Source organism: Bombina bombina, chromosome 11 (genome assembly GCF_027579735.1).
Source record: "Bombina bombina isolate aBomBom1 chromosome 11, aBomBom1.pri, whole genome shotgun sequence".
Taxonomy (NCBI): Eukaryota; Metazoa; Chordata; class Amphibia; order Anura; family Bombinatoridae; genus Bombina; species Bombina bombina.
Genome location: NC_069509.1, coordinates 63132790 through 63146605, shown reverse-complemented (window position 1 = coordinate 63146605; position 13816 = coordinate 63132790).

Genomic DNA, 13816 nt, shown 5'->3' with positions numbered 1-13816 from the left:
AAAAACAGGTTACCATGGTAACCAGGATACATAAACAATCATGTTCATATGCTAATAGTGATAACAAAATGTAATCACTTACGTCCCATTCTATAATACAGCATCCTAAAATATAATTCCTATATACTTATTAGTGTAATAACTCCTTTAATACAGACTAATAAGTTACATACCCCTTTGTATATGTCAATACCAAGTGACATATTTAAAGAAACAGGCATATCATTTCATGCCTTTAAATGATATTGCCTAATTTAAATTGATAAACAGCAATAATAACAGTGTCAATAAGATAAAAATTTAAGAAACAAAATACAAAGATGGATAATAGACTCTGTATATCTAAGTATGCCAATCAGAATGATTTTACATCTTGGATAAAGATTAACTCGTATTAACTCAATACATGCAGCATTCATTGCACAATCCAACATGAGCAACATGTCTTTCCTCTATGATCATGGGTTGTTCCTCCATTGCAGACCCATAATGTATACCTCCCAGATTACAACCACTGTGGCTATCTCTGATAGAAGGGTGACAAATATTATAGTGGATTACATGGGCCATCAAGGTGCCCTGCTGACAGATCCCCTCCGCCAAAGCAGTGCCCCCCCTGGCATGTTATGTGTGATGGGAGCCTCCCCAAAAGCCTCCAACACACTCATGTCAGATAGCTCCACCCCACTCCTATCGCACCCCTGGTATGTAACAGATTATATCAGCCACTTGAAATCTGGTACTGAATTTAATCCTCCCAGGACGATAGTTCAAAGACGATACATCCATTTTGCTTCCGTGATCAGTAGAAGTTTGTCCCTGTTACCACCTCTATCCAATTTCGGGACGTGGTCAATCAAAGTATATCGTATGGAGGACACAGAGTGCCTGTTTTCGGCACAATGACGTGCCACTGGTTGGTCGGAATGACCCTTCTCCAAGGCTTGTCTTATAGCTAGCCTATGATTGACCATCCGTTCCCTTAGTGCGCCCTTCGTCTTGCCCACTTAGAATTTTGAACAAGAACAAACCAATAGGTAAACCACATGTGTGATAGTACACGTTATTGAATGTCGAATGGTGTATACTTTGTTAGTGTGGGGATAATGAAATCTTTTGGTTGATATCAGTCCATTATAAGTTACACAGCCTGTGCATTTACAGCTGCCCTTCACATTAACCCCTTACTGATCCAGATAACACTGTTTGGGATCCGTCTTGACTCTTGACCAATAGATCCCGGAGGTTAGTACCTCTTCTGAAGCCCACCATCGGTGTGTACTGTTTCGAGAATCTAAGTTTAGGATCCAAAACAGCCCTTAGCAACTTATTTTCACAAGTGTGCAGTGAAAGATAAAGAAATTTACATATATATTATTATTTTCTTTAAACCGGAAGTGATCTCAGTAGCTACTTCCTGTTCACTGTGGTGTTGGAACACATTGATGTTTTCCACTGCAATGTTAGGCGCTTTTTTGGAAGGAAAGGGAGGTATGTTTGTGCTTTAACACTTATTTGTGACACTATATATTGTGCTGTGTTTGTATACTTTGCACTCTTTGATCTGATGAAAGGTCTTATGTAGATCTGAAACGTCATCTAATAAATTTGACACTTATTTGTGAAAAGCCTGAGAGTGCATCATCTTTGCTTATATATATATATATATATATATATATATATATATATATATATATATATATATATGTATATATATATATATATATATATCAGCATTAGAGCCTTTTGCTGTTTAGTAAATGAAAATATGTAAAACATATTTATGCAATATTCATATTTAATACAGTTTTTAACTATGTATTTAGTGTAAACATTTCACATTCCAATGTTCTGTACATAGGGGAATATGTTCTAAGTATTTAGAAATAGATATTCCTATATACTGTATATCTATACCTATATATAATCATCTATATATATATAGCTATAAAATATATTTGTTTAAAAAAAACACAAGATATAGGTAGAAATATGTATTTATGAATAAATAGAACATATTCCGTTACGTAAAGAACATTGGAATATGAAATATTCATATGTTCATATCGGGTTAGCGCTAATGAGAATATGTTATGGTGTTTGCGTCAGAGTGGGGTGTTTTTAAAAAAAAAAAAATCTCCATTGACTTCTATGGGGGAATACATGAACATGCACACTATATTCTAAGTTATGATTTTTGCGCTAGTCGGGTTACCGCTGGAGCAAAAACGTTTACTTTCAACTTGTAATACCAGCACAACCCGACGAGCGCAAAAATCTTAATTCTAACTGAGTTTTCGCTAAAGCGAAAGTGCAAAATACTGCTCCACTAGTAATCTGGCTCTATATTACAATCTCAAAGTGTTTCATGTACTTTTAAATCAAAATGATAAATATATATACAGGACAAATGAACTGATTATTTTCTTTTCCTCTATATGATCCCTTTAATTAAGATTCGCTGATTCACTGTTAGGCTGAACAAATACACTGTATAATACCCTTCAATCAATCACTGCATGAAAATGCTAAAACAACAAAACCATAGAAACATTCAGAAAATGGGAAAATATTCGCTTTCTGTATAAGAAATAAAAATACACAATGAGAAATAGTGAACAGTATTTTCTTATAGAAAATACTTCTATACAATGAGAAATAGACTAATGGTAATATTTATCCCTTAGTTTATCTAATTTGAGCACAAATGATGCAGCAAAACTATAATGCAAATTCAAATTATGATCCACATATTTTCCCAAGAGGAGGGTCACCCAGTTCTGTACAAATTAAAATGGAGCTCCCCAGAAAGGGATACCACCAGAAGGCTGCAAATAAAATGTCAGAGAGCGCAGAATGGATATATTAAAAAGTTGCTGTTTTACTTCTTGACAAATCAATGTACCGTTCCATGACATATAGCGGTCTGTAAAACGCCTTCCTAATGCTGCAATTGTTAGGTTTTAGAGATTCAATTAAAATCTTGATTGACACAATTGACTTCAATAAGTTTACAAAAGGTTTAAATAAAATATACGAAAAACATTTTTTAACATTCACAGATTTGTAGATAGACCCAATTTAAATTCACTAGATCAAAACTACTGATATTTCAACAGCGGAAATTGTGCCTGACATCACATATTTTTGGAAAAACAAGAGGGTCAAAACATGCGTTGGTTAATAAGATATTAAACTTGCTGAGATTTAAAGCTATAGAATATGAATACACAGACAAAAGTAGCAAATTACTTTAATAAAAGTTATACAACCTAAAGTGGAAACAGTATACGCTAAAATAAATTGCCGTCATACAGTGTTACAGCATACAAGGTTGCTGTATGTGTTTGGCTCAAACATAAAAAAATAAATACAACAAATGCAGTAGATTAAATTGTGCGTTTGTCTACAAATAAAAGTATAATAATATATCTACATAAGGGTATGTGCATATACTTGTCTTAAAGGGACATAAAACCCATATTTTTTGTGTTTCATGACTTATATAGAACATGCGATTTTGAATAACTTTCCAATTTACTTCTATGTCATTAGTTTTGTTCTCTTGATATCTTTAGTTGAAAAGGATACTTAAGTAGAGTCAGGACATGCTGATTGGTGGTTGCCCATACATGCCTCATGCTATTTGCTCACCCAATGCAGCTTACATTTCTGCTTTTTAAATAAAGATACCAAGAGAACAAAAAGAAAAATTGATAATAGGAGTAAATTAGAAAGTTGCTTAAAAATGCATGCTCTGTCTGAATCATGAAAGAAAAAATTTGTGTTTAGTGTCCCTTTAATCTACAGCCAAAAGATATCAGTGATAAGGGTTGACAGAGGCAGACTTGTTTCCTGTTTCAGATGAGCTACAGCCAATTATACTGTATTTTTAAACCTATGCTTAAAGGGACATTCCAGCCAAAACTAGAATCCACATGGATGCATTTCAGTTTGAAATAAAACATGCATTACCAAAATGCTTGCAATAAAAGCTATAGCTGCTTCAAAAGTGTATTTAAAGGGACATAAAACAGGTTGAGATCTGTGCATATCCTAAAAGGGCTAATTAATTAAATAGTTTGCATAAAAAAATTGTTCAAAAAATTGCTGGCAAGTATTTTAAAATCATTTTCAAAAATAAGCTAAATGAATTACATAGCTAAGCCGCCTGGGACAGACAACTCCACCCCCTTTATCAGTGTTTAGACACAGGCATTGTATTTCAATGAGTTCACAGCTTCTAGGCTTGCTCCAGCAGATAATCCCTGTTCACTATTGTATTCTACCAAAAGCAACCATAGATAGATAAAGCCATAAAAGGAATTGTGTGGGGGGAGTTAGAGCTTTACAATTCAGAAACTAAAAAGAAAGGGTTAATGGTGAGGCACTGCAGTATAAATTTGCAGTAAGTATGCACCATGCAGCAGCATTTTAAACACAGCACTTGCTTGTACCTAGTAATGACTCAATTTGTTAATTGCTGACATGATACAGGCCCCACTGGTGCTCTGAGCAGCTGCAGTATTTAAATGCTGGTGCACTGAGAATATCTAGCTATGCTTCACGTGCACATGCATAGAACTATGCTAAAACTAAAACAGTGATAACTTTTGGGGTATACTTATACTTAACCTTTTCCTCCTTCCTGGCTTTTTACCACAATGGAGTTTAAGCGGTATAAATCACTAAGTGCTTGTCAGTTATTTATGTTATTGAACTTGTATAAAAAAAGTTATACAAGTTAATAAATTATTTAAAGTATTAGGAACATTTTAAGAAGTCATAATACTTTGAATTCCACAACTTTAATAACTGGTCTAAAGAACTGACTAGTGCTTAGTGGTCTATAATGCTTAAAGGGACACTAAACCCATTTTTTTTCTTTTATGATTCAGATAGAGCATGCAATTTTAAGCAACTTTCTAATTTACTCCTATTATCAAATTTTCTTCATTCTCTTGCTATCTTTATTTGAAAAGCAGGAAAGTAAGTTTAAGAGCCAGCTCATTTTTTGGTTCAGCACCTGATTTGCGCTTCCTGATTGGTGGCTAAATTTGGCCGGCTCCTTAGCTAAGATTCCTGCTTTTCAAATAAAGATAGCAAGAGAATGAATAAAACTTGATAATAGAAGTAAATAAGAAAGTTGCTTAAAATTCCATGCGCTATCAGAATCATGAAAGAAAAAAAATTGGGTTTAGTATCCCTTTAAATTCCATTTTAGTACATTGACAAGGTGAGTCAAAGTTTACCCACCAATTTAGCCCATTAAACTTGAAGTCTCCAGTTCCTTTATTCCTATTATGCATATATATTAGAAAGCCTAAAATTTACCAAGTCTACTATCTCGAGAGGAGCTTAAAGGACAGTATACACTCATTTTCATATAACTGCATGTAATAGACACTACTATAAAGAATAAGATGCACAGATACTGATATAAAAATCCAGTATAAAACTGTTTAAAAACTTACTTAGAAGCTCTCAGTTTAGCTCTGTTGAAAAGGTAGCTGGAAAGCCCACTGCAAGTGGGAAATAAGACAACCCCTCCCTTTACATAAACAGGAGCAAGCTGGAGTAGTTATCTGACGGTATTCTCATAAAACTTTGGGGCTTGGTTAGGAGTCTGAAAATCAGAGCAATGTTATTTAAAAATAAGCAAAACTATACATTTAAAAAAAAAAAACTTTATGGGCTATATAAATAGATCATCTACAAAACATTTATGCAAAGAAAAAATGAGTGTATAATGTTCCTTTAAGAACACAGTGATGTTGATCTTCCTCCATCAACGCTTATCATTCTTGTCTTTCAGCAGTAGATGGCCAATTGAATATTTTGCTTTTATTGTGTGTTTGTAAGTTCCTCTGAGCTCTGTACAAACACACATCAGACAGGGCCGGATTTACATCTCAGGTGCCTATAGGCACAAAAACCTGAAGCGCCCCCCCCAAAAAAAAGTGGAAAAAAATTAGGACTTTTTTATTATTATTTAGGACAACTAAAAATAAATATTAGATGTAAAATTACATTTTCCATTTTATGGAGATACACAAATACACACACCAATTGAAATATTTGTTGTAATGGAAGCTACACCAAAAATCAATATTCACTTGACTCAAATGGCCATATAATTTATATTATGTATAACAAAAACAAATCATGTTAAACTTTTAATGCAAAATATTCTAAAGAAAACCCGATTTAAAGGGACATAAAATGTGACAGTTTGCTAGGGCATTTTATTATTGCACTAGTGCCTGCACAGAAGTGTGTTAGCCTCTTGCAAAAGAGTTAAACACATAGTCAATGTCGCTTCTGAGACAGCAATACACATCTGTGCAGACCCAGATGGGCTCATAGGACATGTTTATTGACAAGCCATTAGTGTAATGCTTTTCTGGAGATGACTTTGACTATGTGCTTAACATTTTGTTGGAGTTAAACACAGTTTTGTGTAAACAATAGCAATATTAAAACTAGCAGCATGCAAGCTCATCAACAACCTGTGCAGGCAGTGGAAGAAAATATAAAATGTAGGTATTTTTTCCACTATATGACAAAAATCTTGTGAACTCTGATATTTTTGGTACAAATACACACAGATGTTACATTTATTTTGTTCTGAAATATAAATATAATATGATGTTGCTCTCAAAGGAAAACATGGAATGTTGTAGATTATATGTAATCCAGGGGTCAACAAATGTGTTTAAAATTAGAAATTCAATTTACCACAAAACACAAACATACCACACTTACTTGATAAAAGATCAAATTAACAATTTTTAATGTGATGTGTGTGTGTATGTGTGTGTATATATATATATATATATATATATATATACACATACATATACATACATACAAACAAATATGCAATGTGAGTGGTTTACACACATACACATTTTACAGCCTTACAGTCTACAAACTTTGTTGTCAAAGTGCCCTAAAGGCTGTAAATCACAATTGGCAGCTTGTAATGAAGAGCAGAGCAGCTAGTCCCACATAACCTCCACACTTCCAAGGCCTTTATAGAAGAAAAACATTCATCCTGAAGCAGAATTTAACCCCCTGGCTATCAAAATGCACTATAGCACATAACAAGTGAATACACTGCAATCCTCTCTGGTAGCTAAGGGGTTAAAGTGCTCTGCTTGTTATGTTGTCATTCTAGGCAGCATTAGAAGCCTGTACAGTCCTAACCTGTTGTTCTGAAGCTTTCATTCCTTCAACAAAAAGTGTCTGCACCACATCAGCATGGAGCTTGGCTGTGTGAGGCAACAGAAGTACATAAAATAAAACTGAAACTAAACATGCCTGGCGAAAATGGGAGGGGTTTAGTTTTAATCTTTGCCCCTCTCAACACTCGGCTCTGTAAGCACCTGGCAGCACAATTCTTACTAAAATGAATGCCCTCACTGACAGGCAGGCGCTCCTCACTGCAAGGTGCCTGTAGGCACATGCCTACTGTGCCTAACGGGAAATCCGGCCCTGACATCAGATTGAAGGTCTACTCACTGACAGTACTGCACCAATTGGTCTTGTATTGTGCGTGTATATTTTCATACTTCAAAAACATTATACTCACCCATAATTCAGTGTAATGTTATGCACAGGAGCTGTTAGATATAAATGCACATTACATTTGTAAATAGTAAGGTTCTCCAATTTATTTACAAGGGACATGAAACCCAATTTTTTTTCTTTCATGCTTCAGACAGAAAATACAATTTTAAACAACATTCCAATTTACTTCTATGATCTAATTTGATTCATCCTTTAGATATCCTTTGTTGAAGAATAGCTATGCACATGGGTGAGCCAATCACACAAAGCATATATGTGCAGCCACCAATCAGCAGCTACTGAGCCTATTTAGATATGCTTTTCAACAAATGGATATCAAGAAAATTAAGCAAATTACATAATATAAGTATATTTGAAATTGGTTTAAAATTGCATACTCTTTCTAATTCATGAAAGAAAAAATTTGGGTTTCATGCCCCTTTACATTATTTTGAGACAAGTATATGTACATATACTTTTGTATATATGTACTTGCCCTTTTTTTTACACAACACACACAATTTGAGATTTAATTGAGATAATTTTTTTTATTGGATTTAACTCTATGGGGCCGATTTACCATTGCCCGTATTGTGCCTAATGCACCTGTTTGCGCGCGAGCCTTCAGGCTCGCCGGAAACAGGAGTTAAGAAGCAGCAGTCTTAAGACCGCTGCTCTTTAACTTACTCGTACGCTTCCTCTGAGGCTGCGGACATTAATCTGCCCAATCTCATACGATCGGGTTGATTGACACCCCCTGCTAGCGGCGGCATTGCACAAACAGTTCACCAGAACTACTTGTGCAATGATAAATGCCGACAGTGTATGCTGTCGGCATTTATCGATGTCTGAATCATGTCCGCCAAACACATGATAAATCGTCCCCTATGTTTGGGCTAAATGCACATCACCTTTTGAATCATACCATACTATAATGCAGTTATTTTTTTAGCGCATACTGTCTCTATTTACATGTTAGAACTTTTATTTAATTAATTTGCAGCTGTTCTCTGTGTATGCAGATTGACATTACTAAATCTCAAGAGGATAAATGTCTTTATAACCAGTGCATGGCTTAACCACTTACTGATAAACACATTTATATGCTATATCTATACAAGCATTGCTATAGAAGGGATTGTTCATAGGTTGCACACTTTTCTCTAAAAAAGCCAATCTAGTCTTCCTACTTTTCCACCTTAAAGGGACAGTATATTCAAATTTTCATATAATTTCATGTAATAGACACTACTATAAAGAAGAATATGCACAGATACTGATCTAAAAATCCAGTATTAAAAAATAAGCAAAACTATACATTGTTACAAAACACTCCCAGATGGGCTATAAACATGGATCATTTACAAAATATTTATGCAAAGAAAAATCTAGTGTAAAGTGTCCCTTGAAGCCTAATGTATATCTCCAGTATAATTAAATTCCCTTACTGCAGTTGTCTTTACGGCCTATACTGTAATCAACCAGCCATTCTGTAAACAACTGCATCCATGAGTTACTCCAAAACAATTACATTCCAACTTCAAATTATGACCCCTTGCTCACGTGTTGTTCGTTCATTCTCAGCTTCAATAAAGCCCTAAATATACTTGAAGAGTATTTAGTTTCTAAGTAATGGGCGCTGTAATGTTGAAACCTAGGTTTCTCTTATCTAAGCTATTCTGCTAAGGACAATTACGGACAAAAAAAAGTTTGCAAACAATTGTCAACATTTTTAAGTAACTATTTAACAGGTATTTAAGTCCTGTTAGCATTGTTATATTCCATACAGCAATTGTTTAGACACTTTATGGGGTCAATTTATTAATGTGCGAGCGGACATGATATGATTTAGCATATGCTGTCGGCATTTATCATTGCACCAGCAGTTCTTGTGAACTGCTGGTGCAATGCTGCCCCCTGCAGATTCACGGCCAATCAACCGCTAGCAGGGGGTGTCAATCAACCAGATCGTATTCGATCGGATTGATTTCTGTCCGCCGCCTCAGAGCAGGTGGACAGGTTATGGAGTAGCGGCCTTTAGACTGCTGCTTCATAACTTCTGTTTCAGGGCTCGCCGGACACAGGGGCTCCGTACGGAGCTTGATCAATTGACCCCTATATGTCCATAATTTCTCCTCAGCAGAAGTTAGTTAAGGGGACACCACATTTTTAATATGGTTACACACAATACATTAAAAAAACTGGAAGGCCAACAATTTTCATGGTTTAATTACAGGAAGTACATTTATTATTTTTAACGACACATAAGTGTCCATTTAAAATATAGTTCAGCATTATTTGTGGTCAGCCTTTGCCCAATTTCTTACAAAGAACCAATAACAAAACAAAAAAAATAATAATAATGAATGTAGAATACTAGTACAATATGTAGGAATTCTAGAACCAGTTTCAATAGCACCCTCATTTGTTAGGTGAACCCAATGTGGTACCTTTAATACTGTTTGAACTTGTGGCTAATTAAGTATGCAATTTTATATTCCAGAAGTGTTTCTTTACTGGATAGCTATATATATATATACGAAGTAGAATACCTCTACAACTAGTGTAGGTGTAAGCTTTTAATATAGGGAGGGCAAAACCAAAGTACAAGATATATATATGTTAACACATAAAATATATAAGAGTATATAAATTCTCCTATATGATATTTATATGAGTCCAATAATACCCATTTAAATATATGTGTAAAAATGACACAATATGAACATATAATGAGTAATAATAATGAATTAGAAAAAAAACAGCTGCTAAAATAAAATTCCCAGGAGTGCGGGATAACCTTGTCCACAAAATCCCTAAGATTAGAAAAATGGCAATGAAGGATACTGGAAAATATTCAGCGCTAAGTCTTGACCAAGATAATATAGTGATTGGCACTACTGACACAAATCTCGCTATTGGCGCTATTGTTAGTACACAAATGGGTTTAGAATAAAAAGTACATCAATTACACAGAAACATGTAAATATAAAAAGTCCAAACCGATAAAAAAGATGAGTATAGTTGGTGGGTAAATAAATCAAGATGATCTATACAGACAATAATAACATAACAGGTCTCCGTAATGCTCTCTTATTGTAGTGTACTTACAAGCCACTACCTCATTCATATGAGGTAAGTGTAATGCAATTTGTATTTGGAAAACCTCCGTGGGCTGCTGGCTGTTGAATGCTCAATCGCACCATCCTGGGTTCCTCCACTTTGCAATCTACAAGGTTCCTCCACTTGATTTATATATGTGGCCCCACTGGTCTAAGACATGGGGGCCTATCTATCAAGCTCCGAAAGGAGCTTGACGGCCCATGTTTCTGGCGAGTCTTCAGACTCGCCAGAAACAGCAGTTATGAAGCAGCGGTCACAAAGACCGCTGCTCCATAACCCTGTCTGCCTGCTCTGAGCAGGCGGACAGGAATCGCAACAATTCAACCCGATCGAGTGCGATTGACACCCCCCTGCTGGCGGCCCATTGTCCATGAGTCTGCAGGGGGCGGAGTTGCTGGTGCAATGTTAAATGCGGAGAGCGTATTGCTCTCCGCATTCAGCGATGTCTTGCGGACCTGATCCGCACTGTTGGATCAGGTCCGCAAGATATTTCTTAAATATGCCTCTCTGTATGTAATCCTCTCAAATTGCAGCACAGTAGTTGATGGTGACCATATAATAAACACAAGGGAGAATAGCAAAAATAGTGTGATACTGTTTATTAATTAAGACGAATAGCAAGTAGAAAATTGCACACTTACATTTGAGAACCTCAATGAATGAGGTAACTTACAGATGATCATTGGTAACAATTGGTTTATAGAGTGATAATCACAAATCAGTCTATTTAAAGTTACATCCACATAAGCAATATGTAATGAACTGCACCGGCCGGTTGCAGTTGTATTCCGTGTCAGTGAAAAAGAATATATCTACAGAGAGAGTCAATTCTGACAAAAATGGGTGCTCTATGAATGTGCACCGTCACCTGACGCGTTTCAAAGGATCGGCTAATAAGCTCCTTCTTCTTCAGAGGTATAAGAAGAAGGAGCTTACTTTTCCTTTGAAGAAAAAGGAGCTTATTAGCCGATCCTTTGAAACGCGTCAGGTGACGGTGCACATTCATAGTGCACCCATTTTTGTCGGAATTGACTCCCTGTATATATATATTGTTTTTCACTGCCACGGAATACAACTGCAACCGGCCAGTGCAGTTCATTACATATTGCTTATACGGATGTAACTTTAAATAGACTGATTTATGGTGACCACTTTACAAACCAATGATCATCTATAAGTTACCTCATATTTATTGAGGTTCTCAAATGTAAGTGTGCAATTTTCTACTTGCTATTAGTTTTAATCAATAAATCAGTATCACATTATTTTTGCTATTCTCCCTTGTTTCTATCATATGGTCACCATCGTCTACTGTTCTACGACTTGAGAGGATTATATACAGAGTCTGAGACCAGTGGGGCCACATATATAAATCAAGTGGAGGAACCTTGCAAATTGCAAAGTGGAAGAACCCCGGATAGTGCGATTGAGCATTCAACAGCTAGCAGCCCACGGAGGTTTTCCAAATACACATCGCATTACACTTACCTCATATGATTGAGGTAGTGGCTTGTAAGTAAACTACAAGAAGAGAGCATTACGGAGACCTGTTATTTTCTTATTGTCTGTATAGATCATCTTGATTTATTTACCCACCAACTATACTCATCTTTTTGGATTTTTTATTGTTTTGGACTTTTTATATTTACATGTTTCTGTGTACTTGATGTACTTTTTATTCTAAGCCCATTAGAGCACTCACAATAGCGCCAATAGCGAGATTTGTGTCAGTGGTGCCAATCACTATATTATCTTGGTCAAGACTTAACGCTGAATATTTTCCAGTATCCTTCATTGCCATATATATATATATACACAAGCATAAAAAACAGATTACATTTTAGACCTTTTTCTAATTCCCACAATGGCTTCAAAGAACTCCACTGGTCATTTCCCCTTATAATGCTATATATAACTCAGACACATGCATTATTTCTGATTCTGAAACCTTGCATAAAAATAGCATTACATAAAAAAATCTGAATCTTTGTAATAGTATTGTAGACAAAGCTTATCTTTAAAAGTTCACAAATCTAATCTTTATTTAAATGTAGACAAAGCTTATCTTTATTTAAATCTACAACAAATGTATCCAATTCCGCTAGCAAAGGAATACAGTGTATGATCATATGCATGTTTAATGGTTTATATGTGTTTATGTTATTGTCACTGTGAATTATTTTGTTGTTGTTATCAGTCTATGTATTTCTGTTCATGTGTTTGTTTTTATATTTGTCTGTTAGTCTGTATTTGTCTATGAATATTTGTGTCTAATCTTACACATGTTGTACGTGTATATGCCTTTACCTGCTTGTCAATAAACACATTGAGATATTTATAAAGAACTTCTTATTTGCTGTTAAAGAATTAGATCATAAGACTTAATTCAACACCACATGAGGACAACCTTTGTCAAATCTCTTACACAAAACCATTTTATAAAAGGAATGAAGATTCAAAGAAATGTTATATTGGTCTTGAAGACAGTGTGTGTCTTGATTTTTTACTACAGAATAGAAAACTAATCCCATTTCTTGTCAAATCTAGCAAAAGAACACACTGTATTATCATATACATGTTTATTGATCTATATGTGTTTATGTAATTGTCATTATCAATTATTATTTTTCTTTTGTGGTTATCAGTCTGTGTATCTCTGTAACTGTTTATTTGTCTGTCAATCTGTATTTGTCTATTAATATTTGTGTCTGTAATTTTACATGTTGTTTGTATATGTCTTTACCTGTTTGTCAATAAACGCTTTCTCCCAGCATGAGGAATGTGATAGAATTTTTTATTTAATGCTAAAGAATTAGCTCTTAAAGGGACAGTTAAGTCAAAATTAAACTTTCATGATTCAGATAGGGCATGGGATTTGAAACAACTTTCCAATTTACTTTTATCATCAAATTACCTTTGTTTTCTTGGTATTCTTTGTTGAAAGCTAAACCTAAGTAGGCTCACATGCTAATTTCTAAGCCATTGAAGGCCACCTCTTATCTCAGTGCATTTGGTCAGTTTTCAGTTAGACAGTGTTAATTCATGTGTGTCATGTAGATAACATTGCGCTCACTCCCTGGAGTTATTTATGAGTCAGCACTGGTTGGCTAAAATGCAAGTC